The 17,274-nt window shown below is 39.3% G+C and overlaps 1 protein-coding gene and 1 pseudogene across 6 annotated transcripts in view; one reads left to right on the top strand and one right to left on the bottom strand.

Annotated features, from left to right (window-relative positions):
- Zhx3 (zinc fingers and homeoboxes 3) overlaps positions 1–17,274 on the top strand; it is a 130,223-nt gene that overhangs the window by 75,160 nt on the left and 37,789 nt on the right. The window lies entirely within an intron of this gene.
- On the bottom strand, positions 3,297–3,397 carry LOC113179003 (U2 spliceosomal RNA; annotated as a pseudogene).

The raw sequence follows: 17,274 nt of genomic DNA, 5'->3' as shown, positions 1-17,274 counted from the left end.
AAAGACTATGACACCATCCTGAAATGGGTTCTTGCAGTAAGTCACTGAAGATAGTGATATGTGTTCTGGCAAATACGGTTGTGATTTATAGGACTCCATGGGAATGACAGGGTGCAGGCAAGGTAGGTAATGAAGTTACTGCAGCAGTCCAACAGCAAGAGGAGAAGTGTTCAGGGTCACCTCTGCGATTGGGTACAGGACGAAAGGAGGGAGGCAAGAAGCTCAAGACCTCTACTGAACTCTCAAAGGCACTTTCACATATACTGCCTTATTTAATTTTCATAGTGAACCCAGTGCTGTTTGCACTCAAATGGTTCCCATCTGGGGTTTGGGAGGTTCATTACTTCACCCAAGACCCAACTGACTACACTAGGAAGTAGCCAAGTCAGGGATGGAACTCCAAACTCAGTGACGTGCCACCGGAAATAGTACTTGCTATAACTGAGTCACAGTGCTTAGCAAGCCTCAAAAATGTATACTTTTTATTAGAGCTCACAAATAAAAATAGTTGCACCACTAATACATATATATTAGTGTCAATGCTAATATAATAAATATTTCCAAAGCCTATTTATCTTCTTAACCAGTTATCCTCTAAAAACCTCAGATACATGATTTCATTTCTTAAAATCTCACCATTGTGGAATAATTGGTTTGGAGGAAGACCCAACCAAATTAGCCCAAAGTGTAAATGAATACATATACTTAAATGTTCAAGGGTGTATGTGTAACAATTTATGTTAGAAACAAACTATAGCTTTTAGAAACTTAAGAACATTTTAGAACTAACATGAATTGATGTAAATTTTAGTCATTGTGTGCTTTAAAAGGTCTCAGAAAACATTTTTCAAGTAACTGTATCTAAAGAAGGGGTTTACTCAGCAAAAATCACCATTAGTCAAGCCCCAGGACAAATGAATGGTTGTCTCTATGCAACATTCATTCTTCAGTCATGAGGTCATGGATTCCAGGGGCAGGTCCCAGGAGGTAGATGGGAAAGGCCCAAAACAAGCCTAGCCTACTCTGTGCTGGCCAATAGATCACCCTCTCTGGAGTTACCAAAGCACCGAGGGCTGGGGTAATGGAATGTTGTAAGCTGTCTCTTCAGCAGCTCATTTTCACCCTTCATTTGTTTTTCAAAGTATAACCAGAAATAATAATGAATATTTTTGAGATAGAAAAAAATGTAGAAATGTGGGGAAAGTATCTAAATCTTAAATATCTTAATCTTGAATCTATATTATTTTACTGCATCACTGGTTAAAAAAAAAAAAAAGCTAGGTTTTTAGGAAAAAATATCTAATGTGATGGAGCTGTGAAGCTGTAGCATGTTCCCCTGCCCAAACATAGTCACTATTATATAAAGCTCAGGAATAGAAAGATAGCTGTGCTCTCCTCTAGTGGCTGCCGAGCCGAGTGGGAGAAGTGGTTATGTAACTGGATGTGCTCATTAGTTCTGCTGTGAATTCACACAGCTGGGCCTCCTTGGTCCTTTGTTCACCTCGGTGTTAACTCTTGCTTCCTTAGTATCTTTAGGGCCTGTGCCTGGCACATAAGGGAATACCAGAGACAGGGAACTCAAAACACAGAGCCTGATAGTCCACTGGAGCAAATAGACAGGAGGGAAAGTGGTATCATCTCCCATAGCAGCAAGAGGCTGTGAGTTGTGGGAGCTCCGAGGAGACACAGCACAGAGGAATCCGCAAACTAAACCTGGGGCTCTGATCATACTGGGAGGCTCTTTAGTCTGTGAATTTGCCTCCTTTTACCTCACTTTTCTCCTCTATAAAAATGATTGTAATGTCCACTCCATGCCCAGGGGTTACATGATGTTTTGAACATGAACGTGGTAACTCATGCAGTGTACCATGCCTAGGATTGGCACTCAGTTAACATTTTGGAAAATATTTATTTCTCTGCTGCTTTCCTTTCTGTAACTCCCCTGCCCTAGCTCTACCATGTTTTCTTTTTTACTGAGAAATATGGTCCTATTTATGAACTCTTTCAGTAGCTCTCTTGAACCTCAAAATTCTCTCATCTTCACTTTCCCCTTCTCTCCTTTCTTCCTGCCTCCCAGGAATACACAGCTCAAGGTAGAGAGGTGAGGGGATGGGAGATAACCTGAGAAGATAAGGATGGCATTGTTGTCAGAGACATATCACAGATCAGAATTTCTCCTAATCCACATCCCCTCAAGTCTCCTAGATAGGTTTGAATATTCCAGGCAATTGACTACCCTGCATCTTCCTCCCTTGCTTCAACTTACCGAAAGGAAAAGAGAGTAAGGATTTGGCCTTTCCAAGTTGCCTAGGTGTAGAATTTATTCTCTCCTCCTATAGACATTCTACAGCTGGGAATTCTTCAGAGATCCCCCATCATGTGTTCTCTTTGGGCTCCATCTGTCTTGCTTAATGTAGTCAGAGTTCACACCTGAGGAAGTTGATAAGCAGGTCTCTCAGAGCCTGCTCCTCCTCTTCTTCCTTCTTTCGTGGTCTCCACTTCTTATTTTGCTCCTCCCCCCAGTCAGTCATCCCTGTTTCTGACACATCTTTATCTAATGTGGTGGTTCTCAACCAGGGATAGGTATGCCCCCCCACAGACGTTTGGCAAAGTCTCAAGACTTTTCTGGTTTGTCACAATCTGTGGGCAGTGGTGGTGGGTGTATGCTACTGATGTCTAGTGGGTAAAGGTCAGGGATATTGCTAAATATCCTACAATGCACAGGACAGTACCCAGAACATAGAGCTCTCTGTGTCTGTGCTGTGGAACTTTTGCTGAACTCAGAAGCTCTTCCCTCTGTGACTTCCCCTTAAGTCTTCCTCCATCCCTCACTCCAGTCAGAGCTGATCCTCTCCCTAGCATTCTCAACCTGCCATGATGGTTCATTGTAGTTCTTGCCATCCTTTGCCCTCTGATAGCCCCCTTTAAAGTAACTTGTTTTTTCTCCTAAGAGAGCAGAGTACAGTTTAATTATAATGAAGATGACCATCAAAATCCCATATACTATTATCATCTATGAATATTCCATAAGCCAAACCTTGGCTCTAGAAGAGTCAGAAGCACATAGTGGAGTAAGCAAAGGACTTGGTGTCAGGATATTCAATCTGGTGCCCAATTATAATTTTCTAGCTCTATGGCAATAGGTTTGAATATTCCAGGCAATTGACTACCCTGCATCTTCCTCCCAATAGACAACTTTCTTGAGCTTCAGGTACTATATAGATAAGAGAGGGATAATGTTCATTTGCTGAGATTGTTTGAGTCTGTGAAGAGATGTTAGCATGGAACCTGGTACATGAAGCTGGAAAATGAAACCAGGGTTCAAGATGTGACCCTGATATTAAACTGTAAAGAACAGATACTATATTTGATCTTAGCCAAAGGACTGAGAAGCAATTTGCAACCCTGATAATAGGAAGTTAGCTCTTGGAGAAAATAGAATTGTTTTCCATTTCCTGGATGGTGGCATTCTTAATTTCAGGTGCCCCCCCCTCATCAGTAAACCTCATGAAAACAACTAGAAGCCCCACTGGAGCAGGATCTATAGCACATCCTATTCACTAGAGAAGTTCTAGAAAATGTTGATGCTTTTCCCTAACCCCATGGAAACAGAAGGAAATCCCATATGCTTATGACTCCTGGCTGTTTTGTAGAGGAGGTATTTCTCCCTTTCCTGAATACTGGGACCCTAGACACATATACTGAAAGTTGGGAGGTCTGCTCTGACCAGCTACTTTGTAAAGAAACTGCTGAGGCATGAGAGGGACACTATATTTATTCACTCCCACAGATTTCTGGAACATGGAGACCAGCACAGAGGAAGTGGCATTACATTATGTTCAGGCATTTATAATATATTTACTGTTTCCCACAGCGCAAGGAGGCTAGTTACAATTGATCCCCATGACCATTTTCATATATGCTTAGAGTAAGAGTTAAAACAATCTTATAAATCTTCAAATATCATCTATTATTTGTTCAGAGAATTTCACACTCCCTTCAGGCCTGGCCTGTCTCTAAAACAGAGAAGAAGTCTGTGCACATCAGAGAAAGAAGTTGATTCTATCCATAAAGAGATCTTGGAAAGGCCATAAAGCATACAGAAATGTATTTCTGTCAGAGGCTAAAGAATGAAGACATAATACATAAATAATACATAAGACCCATGATTATGTCATGGGTCAGAGGCCAGAGACAGTTTGTGTGTCAGCGTTGACTGTGTTCACGTAGCTAAAAGCAGCATGTGTGGCACCTCTTAACACTGTGTGCTGCCCTTGACTTCGCCTCAGAATCCCTAAGGTACTTTGTTCTACATCTCAAAACTTTGCTCTTCACTCAGATATACTCTCTTGTGCTGTTCACTCTTACAGGTTGTGTCTGTTTTCTCGTCAGCCAGAAGTGCTATGGGTTAAGAATCAGGACTACCTACCTGGTTTTGAGTCTGAGCTAGACTCAGATCGACAAGCCTATAGCTTGTGGACCTGAGTCTAGCTACTGAGATATTTAAGCCTTGGTTTCTCAATGCAGAAACTCAAGTTGGTACTTAGCTCATGGTGTTCTGACGATCAAATTAAATGAGAAAATACGTGTAAAGTAATTGCAGAGCTGAGATTGTGGCTCAGTGGTAGAGTGCTTGCCTAGCATGCATGAGGCACTGGGTTTGTTCCCCAGCACCACATAAAAAATAAATAAACAAAAGTAAATAAACTAAATAAACAAAAGTATTGTGTCCATGTATAACTAAAAATATTTACAAAAAATAAAAATAAAGTAATTGCAGTGTCTTACATATGATCATTTTATTCAGTTATTGATGATGGTTGTACTGCTTGAGAACAGATAGATATTCTTTTCTATTTCTATGATATTTCTTGGCACATAGCTAAGTATCTAGTAGCACCCAATTTTTTTAAATTTAAAGTGACAGATACACATATGCACACACAAATACACACTCAAAGGATAGTCTGAAAATTTGAAACATTCCAGGGGTCAAAGGTTTTTAAAGTGATTGAGCCCATTTTCAGAAATTTGAACAAAAGCTACTTCAGTTTCTACTCTTTGCAGTAAGTTGGATCATTTGAAGGGAAGACTTCTGGACCATACCATCTTAGTCCTGTGCCAAACAAACTCTCATGACTTTCTGTCAGATCCTCTGCCTTCCAAGGGGGGTCCACATAAGAATGGCTGAAGATATGTTTCATTGTACCTTTCCAAACTAAGCCTGTAGGCCTCACTTTTCCTTTTCCCCTCACAGTTCCAAGAAATGTTTCCCTGTGAATTTTCCTCCATAATTTGCCTCTTTCTAAGCATACATGTTCTTTTTCATTAATTATAAAAATAGTATCACTCAAAATATATTTTTCCCTTGATACTGGAACTCAGGGTCAATTTCAGTGCCAGGAGAGGATGAAGGACCTTCTAATTATCTCCCCTGACTCCCTATCTACCACCTCCCCAATCCCTTCCATAGCAAATAGACAATGTTTATTTTTGTTTTCTGATAGGGATGTGTGATTGGTCCTTCCCCAGCTTCACAGGTAGGTCTTGATTATTTAATCAGGAAACCCCATATGTGTTGCCACATTGATGAATTTTGGTGGTCAGTGCCAAGGGGGTTAGTTCAGGGGTGGGTATGTGACACACTTCAGACCATCAAAATGTTTGCTGAGGACTTTGGGAAAAAGGCTCCTCCATCTTCTGACAGGCCTCCCCAAAACCAGCCCTATTTCTTTTCTAGATGTTGTAGGGACATGAAGCCTGGGAATGCTATGACTAGGGAAACTACCCTGGATGTGGCTAAAATAGTACAAAGAAAACAGACACTTGTTTTTGTCATAGATTCCCTGAATTAAACTGAAGCCACTTAACATCTGAACTTTCCTTTTGCATGTGCCAGTGAACTCTATTACCCAAGCCATTTTGAATTGGATTTCTTACTTGTGTCTTAGAATACAAATGGCACTTGGTATGTATATTTCTAAATTTTGTATATTAGTGATTCTAGACAGTAGGCCCAAGACCCTACTGTGAAGAAAGGGGGACTGGGTATTGGAGGGACTTTGTTTTCATAAGACATTATTTGTGTATGTGAACATACTTCTGCAAATTAATGTCTTACCTATATATGCAGTAATTTTTTTTTCAAATTTATCTTGCTGTTTTGACTAATGAAATACAGAATTTAGATCAACACTGAACTTATAGGTTTTGTCATCTAAAGGACAAAGATGTAAAAGCGTCATGTAAATTTCTACCAGAAGTTGTTCATTCTGAAACATATGTGACAAAAACCCCACAAGTTCAATAGTTTTACCTAAGTTTGTACTTATTAAATCTTTTTGGTAGACATTTTTGACACAAGAAGCCATTGTTTAGATAGAAGTTTCCTCCTTCTTCCCTTTCTCTGAATCCTTTATCATTCTGATTCCTTCTGTTTAGTCTTATATGAGTTACTCAGACTCTATTAGAAATAGTTGAGATATAAATTCTAATTAATTTTATTTAGATGGCTATGTTAAGATTCAACTGGATTTTTCAGGCCCTATATCTGAGTTCTATATATATGCAAACTGTATTGAAATACTTTAGTGTCAAGGGACCTAAACTGAAGTTCAGTCCCTGTACCACAAATTGGGTGTTTATGGGAATGCCTATAATTATTGACCCCCATTTTTGCTGATAAGCAAGAAACTGCAGGTGAACTCCTGTAGTTGATATATTTAATGTGTATCCATTGTGTGCACTTCGCCATTGGTGTATCTGAGTGGTCTGGTCTTAAGCCCTTACCTTGGAGGTCTTAGTTTATTGCAGAGAAGTTATAAGTCAGGGCTGTTTTGTAGGGAAACACATCAGTATTATCATTCTGGAACTTCTTTCTTAGAATTACTCTGCCAGAAGAAAACACTGATATTTTATGCATGATAAATGTTGATCACTGCTGTTATGAAGTAGACTTGTTTGTTAATAAAATATAATACACTCAAATGCCTTTCTTTTTACCTATATTATTCTACCACTACTCACAATCGGCAATTCTCAGTCTTTTTTTTTTTGGAATACACAGCAGGTTTTGGCCACAGATCCTAAATTTTTATAGCCCCAACTGGGTATGCCTGTGCCTATACGTACACTTATACACACACATTACATTTGCTGCAAGTAGACCATTATAGTAATTCAAAATTGTAACTTTCTCATGGAACAGAGGCTGCCTGCTGGGGTCTGCATGGGTGTAAATGAGCTAGTTAAACTCTATTCACTTTTCTCCTACTCAATAAACTATAGCTGAATGCAAGTGAGAGAGACTTATAGGACAGCCTTGAACTGTCTCCCAGTTTGTTCAAAACAAAACAGAAAACCTGGTATTTCATATCAGAGGTGACAGAGCCTCACTGAACTCCTCAGTAGTGTGCTGCCCTGTGTGCTGCTTCTATAATGCCAGCTGGAAGGCCAGGCCAAGGCAGCCAGCTGGCCACGAAGCCCTTATTCTAAGATTGTGCTGCCACTTTCTTGTGTCACTGGCGTCAGAAGCAGAAGGGGCTTGCTGCCCAAAAGGCTGTATTCAAGCAGTGACCTATTTTTACACTGTAATCAGATTGGGTTTCTCTTTTTCCCTCTCGAGGCAGTAATCTCACATTCTTTTCAGTGCTTGAGAAGCCAGTTCCCTGTTACCTCTTGGGCTTGATTGTTTTTCAGTTTCATAGGTCACTTTTCTTTTTTTAAAATTTTTGTTCTTTTGGGGTATCAGGGATTGAACTCAGGGGCACTTGACCACTGAGCCACATCCCTAGCCCTATTTTGTATTTTATTAGAGACAGTGTGTTACTGAGTTTCTTAGCGCCTTGCTAAATTGCTGAGGCTGGCTTTGAACTCCCGATCTTCCTGCCTCCACCTCCTGAGCATCTGGGATTAAGGTTGTGCGTCACCGAGCCTAGCCATGACATAGGTCACTCTTAACTGAGGACAATAATATTTGTTCCTTTTCTTCACTTGGAGTGTAGGGGTTGATTTATATTTGTCCATTTTTAACACTTGAAGATTGGGAATTGAGTATAAAATAGAGCTAAAAGAAAGCATGGACCAAATGAGGTTAGAGGATTTCTAAGGAAGAGCAAAACCATGTAAATGGATAGAGGGAAGTAATTTGGGATTGTAAGTCCAGGGTTCTGCTTTTTCAAATCCTAATCATGCACATCAGCTAATGACTTACTTTAGTCATCAAATTTTGCTTGAGACGATATGTGCTAGGTGATAGAAGTATAATAAAAAGGTATAGCTCTTCTCATTTCACCATCTTTCCTACCCCTTTCCCCCCTCCTCCTCCTCCCCTTTGCCCCATTCAGAGTTCCTTTACCCACACCTTCCCCCATTATGGATTAGCATCCACTTATCAGAGAAAACATTTGGCTCCTGTTTTTTTTTTTTTTTCCTGCCGGGGGTCGGGGGGATTGGTTTATTTTGCTTGATATTCTCCAACTCCATCCATTTACCTGCACAATTTTATTCTCTTTTAATGCTGAGTAATATTTCATTGTGTATATGTACCACAGTTTCTTTATCCATTCACCTATTAAGGATATCTAGGATGCTTCCTCAGTTTGGCAATTGTGAATTGTGCTGCTATGAACATTGAAATGGCTTGTGTCACTGTAATATGCTGTTTTTAAGTCTTTTGGATATATAGAGAGAAGTAAAAAGTTCTACCCCACTGTGTATAATGAATCAAAGATCTTTCTACTGTCATGTATAGCTGATTAGAATTAATAAATAAAAATAAATTAAAAAGGTACATATCTGCATAAGGGGGGAAAAAGATATAGCTCTTAAAGCATCAGCAGTGTGACAAAGGAAATGGGCCTGAAGCCACTGCTGGGGAAGGAGGCACTGAGAAGGGTATCAGGAGTTCCTGCTAATCTCCCCAGCCAGCTCCTTGCTGCCCATTGCTTCCCCACTTCTGTCTGTGCCACCTCCATCTAAAGTGCCTCGATTATGTTGTGTCTTCTGTTTTGCCTGTTCATTGTCATTGTTTGTTCCTTGTCATTTAGGTGTGTGTTTTGTGTTACAAGCAGAGATCGGGTACATTTCCCATGTCTCCTCAAGGAGGAAAGTGTTCCATATCACTCCATTCTTCTAAGGTGACATAATGTGGGGGCTGTGCTTCTTTTTTTGTTTTTAAAGGCCTTGGGGCCTTTACCCCTAGAATGATACATACTCCTGTCTCTGCCTGTGAAACTTCTCATCCTTTAAGACTTACTTTTAGTGTAAGACCTGTTATCACAAGCTGCCCTGAAGGACATCCAGTAGTTCTCCAATGTTTCTATTGCCTTTTCCTTTCACTTGGAACCTTGAGCTTCTGATACCAACATTTATCTGTGGACTGTGAATTGCAGTCATAGGACCTGTTTTATATTCATCTAGGACACACCAGATGGTTTGCATGGTGAGTCACATGAAGCAAGTGTTTGTGTGTGTCACGTAAATGAAGTTCCTGTCCGGCACCAAGATGTCTAAAGATATGAAGAGCACTGCAAAGGATTCTTGATTCTCAGGCTTTTTGAGCTTGTAGAATGTCTTTTGTACTTAAAAATAAGAGGATATGGGAAAAGCTTTGGAGTATATAGCATAGGAGGATGTGACAAGTAGCACTCAGGAAGGGCTGTATTTACCACAACTGAGCAGGGAACATGTCAAAGGGAGCACCTTCGTTCAGAGGTTCCCTAACTTCTGTATGTAATAAACTTTTGATGGTAGGCAAAATTTAAATCAGCTGGTAGATAGCATCATCATGTCTCAGCATAAAATGTTCATTTGCCAACTGATGTAGCAAAGCCTGCAATCAGCATTCAAAAGATGGTTGGGAGGTATCCATGTTTACTAACTATGAAAGTTGAGGTTGCCTTCTTGATGCTTGCTGGTACCAAAGGAGGAAGTACATAGTAGATACTTGATAAAGGTGGATGTAGTGATTCAATGAACAATAAGGTCAGCCTTGTATATGTTTCTATTTTATCATGGTTTCAACCTTGTATTTTGAAAATACATACATATACATACATATATATATATATATACATATATATATATAATCTTCGTTGATTGAAAGACAATTATGTACACCAGAGGGTGCTATGTTTCAGTTTTCACATCTTTATTTCTTTTTCATTCTTATGGTTGTGTTTTATGTGACTCATTTGAGGACCAGCCAGTTGAGAATTTGCCCTCAACAAAGGATTGTTTAGGACATGAACACACCCTACCCTTTGCTGCTTTCCAGCATAATAAAGGAGTTCAGAAATGGCTATAACCTCATTCTTCCTGGGTCTGCTATGCTGTACACTATTAACTGTTGAGTTCTTTGTTAAAACTAGACAACTTTTTTAATGCTGCAGCTTAAGAACATTTTCAAAATTCTTTCATTGGTGGAAATGGAGACCATATGGTTACTGTCATCTGTGTAATAACAATGATTGAAAATGGTTATTAAGTCACCCTTCAGCCTTTTCTCTTGTCTAGGCAAAATTGTCTCTGTTCCTGTGGCCATTCCCCATAAATATCATTTTCCAACCCTTTAATCATCTTGGTGGCTTTCCTTGGAAACTACATCAAAGGCTGTTTCAGTGCCTCTACTCTGGTGGGGTCTGGGCTGTCAACATTTAATGGATGTGGAATGTGGTTGTTTTAACCATCTGGTTTCCATAGCTAGTCCCCACATTTCCAAGTCAGTCCCAATCCACTGACCATTGGGAGCTGCTTTTACCATTTCTTCATTACGGCACACTTTATAAATATTTTTGATTAAGGTGATGATTTGACTAAAATAACAAATTGTAGTTTGTGAATAATTCTAGCTGTTTGTTGATAGACTTTTGCAGTCTGGTCTGTTGTATTTCTTTTCTTTATAACTGTAAGTGGATATGTTATTGTTATCAGAGGTTAATACAAATTTTTCTGCTTTATTCATTATTGACTCAATTTCTGCAAGTACTCACTGTATGTTGGATTCTGTGCTAGGGATTAATTCATGTTTGAATTGGGCATGAGAATGAATTAATCTTTAGGTTAAAAAAGACTCTAGTGTAGGTGATGGCAAGGAGACTGGCATGTTCAGGGTGCAAGGAATAAGGTGTGGCCAGAGAAGCAGGCAGATGCCAGACTGTGCAAAAAATGTCCATAACAAGCCAAGAAGAATCCAATAGAAATATAATGTGAGCTGCATGTTATTTAAAATGTCTGAGTAGCCACATTTTAAAAAGTAAAAATAAACAAGCTACAAAATGAGCTGTCAAGCCATGAAAAGACAAGGAGGGATGTTAAATGAAGCCAATCCAAAAAACCCTACATACTACATGATTCCCATGATATTTTAGAAAAGGCAAAACTGTGGGCATGGAGAAAAGATCAGATTAGGGAGGAAAGGAGGAAGACAGAGCACAAAAGATGTTTAGGGCAGTAAAACCACTCTGTATGATACTATAATGGTGGATACATGCCAGTTTGTCTAAACCTATAGAGTGTACAATACCAAAAGTGAACTCTAAGGTAAACCGTGGACCCTGGGTGATAATGTGTTAAAGTAGGTTCATCAGTTATAATAAAAGTATCATTCTGGTGGAAGATGTTGATGATGGTGGAGGCTATGCATATGTCTGGGCAGAGACTATATGGGGTATCTCCATAGCTTCTGCTAATTATGTTATGAGCCTAAAACTAGCACTCTAAAAAATGAAGCCTAAAATAAGTCAAATTAATGTTAATAAAATATATTTATTTAACTAATCTGTCAAAATATTAATAATCTATTGATATAAAAGTTATCAATGAGATATTTGAATCTTTGGTACTGTCTTTGGAATTTGGTCTATATTTTATACTTATGGTACCTCTCAATTCACACTAGCCACATTTCAAGTACCCATTAGGCACCTGAGTACCTGAGGCTAGTGGCTGCTGTGTTGGACAGAGCAGGTCTTGAAACCTGGCTTGCCCAACACAAGCCTCAATTTTCAGCTGCCCTGGTCTTCTGCTCCCCTGAATACTATAATAATAAACACAAGAGGAAGGGATCAGCTGTTGCTTTCCACACTGCAATGATGCCCAATAGAAATACAATGGGAGCCATTTGTATGATTTTAAATGTGTCTAATAACCACACTGAAAAAGTAAAAATAAATAGGCAAAGTTAATTTCAAGAATGTATGTAACCTAGTATGCCCCAAATATTATTTCAAAATGTATTTAATAGTAAAAATTATTAAAGAAGATGTCCATACCAAAGGAATAAAATAGAGAGTCCTCATGCATATGGGTCAAATGATTTTTAACAAATGTGCCGAGTCTTTTCAATGGAAAAGGGACAGTCTTTTCAATAAATGGTTCTGGAAAAATTAGATATCCACATAAAAGAATAAGGTTGGACTTTTACCTTATACCATATACAAAAATGAACTCAGCATGGATCAAAGACCTAAACAAAAGAGCAAAGACTATAAAATGCTTAGAAGAAATCACATGGGAAAATCTGCATGACGTTGAATTAGGTAATGACTTCTTAAGTGTGACACCAAAAGCACAGGCAAAAGAAAAAAAAAAAACAGATAAATTGGGGCTGGGGTTGTGGCTCAGCGTTAGAGTGCTTGCCTAGCATGTGCAAGGCCCTGGGTTCGATCCTTAGCACCACATAAAAATAAATAAATAAAATAAAGTTATTGTGTCCTAAACTACAACTAAAAAATAAATATTTTTTAAAAAGATAGATTGGACAACATCAAAATTTTAAACTTATGTGCATCAAAGGATATATTCAGCAGAGTGAAAAGACAGCCTATAGAACGAAAGAAAATATTTACAAACTATTTATCTAGTATGGAGTAATAAGAGGTAAAGAAGATATACAAGTAGCTGATGAGCACATTTGAAAAAAACAAAAAGCTCAGTCTTACTATTATTAGGGAAATACAAATCAAAACCATCATGTTTTGCAACATGAAAAGAGTTCTCGAGATGGATGATGGTGATGGTTGCCCAATAATGTAAATGTACCTAAATGCTACTGAACTGTTCACTTAAAAGTGATTAAAATGATTTATTTAGAGTGCTCCCGCTAAATAAATAAATAACAGGAGGACCAGCAGAGGAAGGGGACTGGGGAGAAGAGGAGGGAAGGGAATGGGAAGGTACTGGGGTATGAAATGAGGCAAGTTGTGTGCATGTATGAATATGTCACAATGAGCACAATTATTGTGTAATCATGATGTACTAAAAATTATAAAAATGATCATGGTGGTAAATTTTGTTCTGTGTATTTTACCACACTTTAAAAAAATCTTCCAAAAATGCCTCTGAGACCATTAACATTTTAAATGATAAAAGATAAAAAATGGAAATGTGAATAAAAGGAGCTAGGAAAAATAATGAAATATAGAGATATATAAGCATATTGATTCAAAAAGGTAACATAAGAGTGGTTTAAAAGGCACTAGATGAGCATTTGTTCTGCCTCTGATTTAAATAATGAACTGTATTCTGTAAAGAAACTATTGAGATAGCTTACATTCCTTTTCATATTAAGTCTTCAGATCTAGTGTGTATTTTTCCCTTATATCATATCTCAGTTTGTACAAACCACAATTGTGGCTGGTAGCTGCAGTTTTGTACAATGTAGATACAGAATATTTTGATTAGTGGTAAGAAGCCAGCAGAAATTTCTTTAAGCCAAGAGGTGGCATGAATATATTGTGTTTTTGATGTTAACTATGGTGGCAAGATGAGAAGTGGAGTGAAGTGGAGAAAGAAGTGAGGAGCTGGGGGCTTAGACAGTTGTTATAGAATCCCAAGCCAATAGATAAGGGACTGAATTTTGGGGAAGGGGACAAGCATATGCCATGGCTGTTATTTATGATACACTTGCTGTGTCTGAGGCACCATGTTGAGTCATTTGTGCCCCATCTTAATTCTTGCAATACTCCTGAGGTTGAGGCTGCTTTTTCCGTCTGTGACTTAGAAGGCATATTGGTAGCAGAATTAGGACATTATCCAAACCAATGCTAGCTCTAGAGCTTAGATCTTTCATGACTCTTAGACTGAATCTTCCAAGAAAAGAGACAGGAGGTAGATTGGAAAGAATATTTTTAGTTTATAGATAAGTTTGATGGTAGGCAGATAAGGGAAAGAAGGGAGAGGACTGCATAAATGATGCCCAAGTGATATGGAGCTCTCTACCTAGAAATCTGCATGGATGGTACTATAGTCTGAATGCTTGTATTCTCCCAAATTCATACCTTGAAATATCCTGGGTGATAGGACTAAGAGGTGTGTGTGTGAGGTTGTGGGGGAGGGCCAGCTTTGGGAGGTGATTAGATTCTGGGGACAGAGTCCTAGTGAATTGGATTAATGCCTATAAAAGGCCCCAGAGTGGCCGCCTTCTCTTCAGCCACTGTAAGGACAGGGTGAGAATACAGCTGACTATGAGAAAGCAGGACATCCTCACCATCTGCCAGCAACTTGATCTTGGACTTGTTTCCAGAACTATGAGAAATAAAATTCTGTTGTTTATAAGCCACCCAATATATGGTATTTTTTGTTACAGTTGCCCAAACCAACCAAGACAGGTGGTAAAAAGTAAGATGAAGGTATTTAGAAAACATGGTGGCTGGATTTTTAGAAAATTTACTTGTTTTTTGTTTTTTGGAGGGGTGAGTGCCAAGGTCAGAGGCAGAAACTATGTGTGTAAATTTATTAAAGGCTGCAGAGATCAATGGCAGTTGTAAGTGATAGATTTCGAGCTTGGCAGATAGGTCAGGACTGGCAAAGCTGTTTTGGAAGTTAACTTGAGTACAGGAGATTGCAAAGTCCTGGGCATGAGTGAACTTATTCCTTTAAAGAGGTTGTAGAAGAATAGGTCTACAAAGCCTCACTCTCCTTGGATCCTGAGGGTCCTCCTAAATGGCTTTGAATCTCAGACCAAAGCTGCTGAGGAGAAGTTGTTGGAAAGAGCCATTTAACTGGTGATCCTGGGGCAAGTAGTTTGAGCAGAATGTGAGGAGCCTGCATTGTGCCAAGACTGACTGAGTAAGAAAGTTGAATAAGTGGGCCTGCAACTGCTGGATGGCTGATTCTGTAGGAGCCCAGAGGATGGGAGAAGGCCAATTAAGGGGATATTTTCTATTTTTTAATGAGAGCTATAAGTAGTATTTTAAGTAAAGTCAAATGAAATTTTATTGTCCAAGGTTATCATAGAAACAACAATAAACCAACATATAATATTAAGGCAATCCTTTTTTTAACAACTTCTACCAAATTTATGATGGCAGGAAGGTCACATTAGTTTTCAAAATATGGCATCAAGAGACATTCTTCGAAACTTTTGAATTAGGCTCCTGAAATCTCACAGAAAGGAAATTTGTGCAAGTTAACTCACTCCTAATACTCTTATGAGTATCTCACTGGTAAGTTTGTGTGTGTTCATGCACATGTGAACATATATGTGCACCCTGTTCTGTAGGAAGAGAGTTGAGATGGGAATAGAGAGGTATGTGTACTTCATTCCTGATTTGAAGATGGTTGTGAATAGTTGGAATTTTATGTTTGTACCATCACAGTATTATTGTGATTGACTTTATTACTATATAGTCTAGAAGAGATTCAGATGCTGAGGCCCATTTCCCCTACTTCCCCTGGGACACCCGAGTGCAAACACCCCCAGCAAACTCCCTAAGTACTTTCAACTGTCAACACTTTGGTCTGTGTGCCCCCTCACCTAGCAATGTGAAATTGACTGTGATCCTGAAGAGGTCTTGGAAAATATGAAACTTTATTGATCACGTCCAGTTTTTCCAATTAGTAGATTCGTAGCATTATAAGATTAGAAGTAGTAGATTTGTGTAGAAATAGCCTGGCTCTTAAGTCATAAGACTGATCAGCCAAATCAATGGTACTTAATCTCACCTATCCATAGAAAACAGGTAACAGCATTTAAAAATATTACCATAAAGTGAACTTTATTAACTGCCCTGGGCCAACTGAGGCAGAGCCACAGCCATTCTCTGCTCCAGGTGCCAGGCCCTTGGGCTCCTGCTGCTCTGCTCTGCTCAGGTCTGTGGCAACACCCTCCTCTGAATGAGGGACCTTTAGCTTTTCCAACAGAGAGGACAAGGAAAGGTTTAATGTTTCCTTCCCTTCTTGACAAGTGAAATAAATTTGAAATTTGACCTGTTTTGTGGCACCCAGAGGGCATCAGAAGGGACTAAGAAGCAAGCTTGAGAGGGAGTGAAAATGTAAAGGCAAACTGAAGATTCCTACAGCTGTGTTGCTCTGCCAGCATCACAGGACTGTGGAGAGTCTAAGGAAGAAAAGACATGTGTAGCCCAAAGAACTGACAGCAAGGTCTTGAAGAAATATTTGAACTCCCAGGTTTACTGCAGCCTAAATGTCTATTGACAGATGAATGGATAAAGAAAATGTGACATATACACGCAGCAGTATATTATTCAGCCTTAAAAAGTGTCGAGTTCCATGGCTAAACACTTAAGGTCACTTCAGGTGAACTGGGCTGGCATGCATGAAATAATCACTCAGATACAGAGAAATACCCTTTTTTGGTGGGGGGGGGTCTTGTGATGGTGTCTCTGACCTTGGGGTCCATGGAAAAAGAGAGGAACACTGCTGAACCCTTTTACTGAGGAGAAGCCATTTGAATGAGGCAAGGGGTGGGATTACAAAAGAACAGGTGAGTGTAGCTTACTCCCTCTGGGTATCATCTGCCCCCTAGGGTCATGCCTTGTTATCCTAGTGAGGGAAAAGCCAGAGTCATGGCACTACCACGCCAGACTACAGTGACTGTTTAGATCCTCATGGTGCATCAGGAATTAAAGGTGTGTGCATTTGGAGTGGCTCCTCACAAAAAAGGAATAAAATTCTGACACATGCTGGAACAGATGAGCCTTGAGGGGTGATGCTAAGTGAAATAAACCAGACTCCAAAAGACAAGTGCTTTATGCCTAGTTAGAGTTCTGGTAGTACTAGTAGTGATAGCAGGATAATGAAACACAGCTTCCATCTCATTCTCTTCTGGGTTGGGATACATCTTGAATATGGTTTCACATGTTTGAGGTGTCCTAAGTAGCCAGACTCTTAGAAAGTAGAATGGTGGCTGCTACTGGCTACAGGTGGGAACAGGGAGGGAGGAGGGAGTAGTTTTTCAGTGGATAGTTTCAGTTTTGCAAGATGAAAAATTTCCAAAGGTCTCTTAACCAACAGTATAAATGTTATACTTAA

The sequence above is a fragment of the Urocitellus parryii genome, chromosome 6 (genome assembly GCF_045843805.1).
Source record: "Urocitellus parryii isolate mUroPar1 chromosome 6, mUroPar1.hap1, whole genome shotgun sequence".
Classification (NCBI taxonomy): Eukaryota; Metazoa; Chordata; class Mammalia; order Rodentia; family Sciuridae; genus Urocitellus; species Urocitellus parryii.
This window is presented reverse-complemented; position numbering and strand designations above follow the sequence as displayed.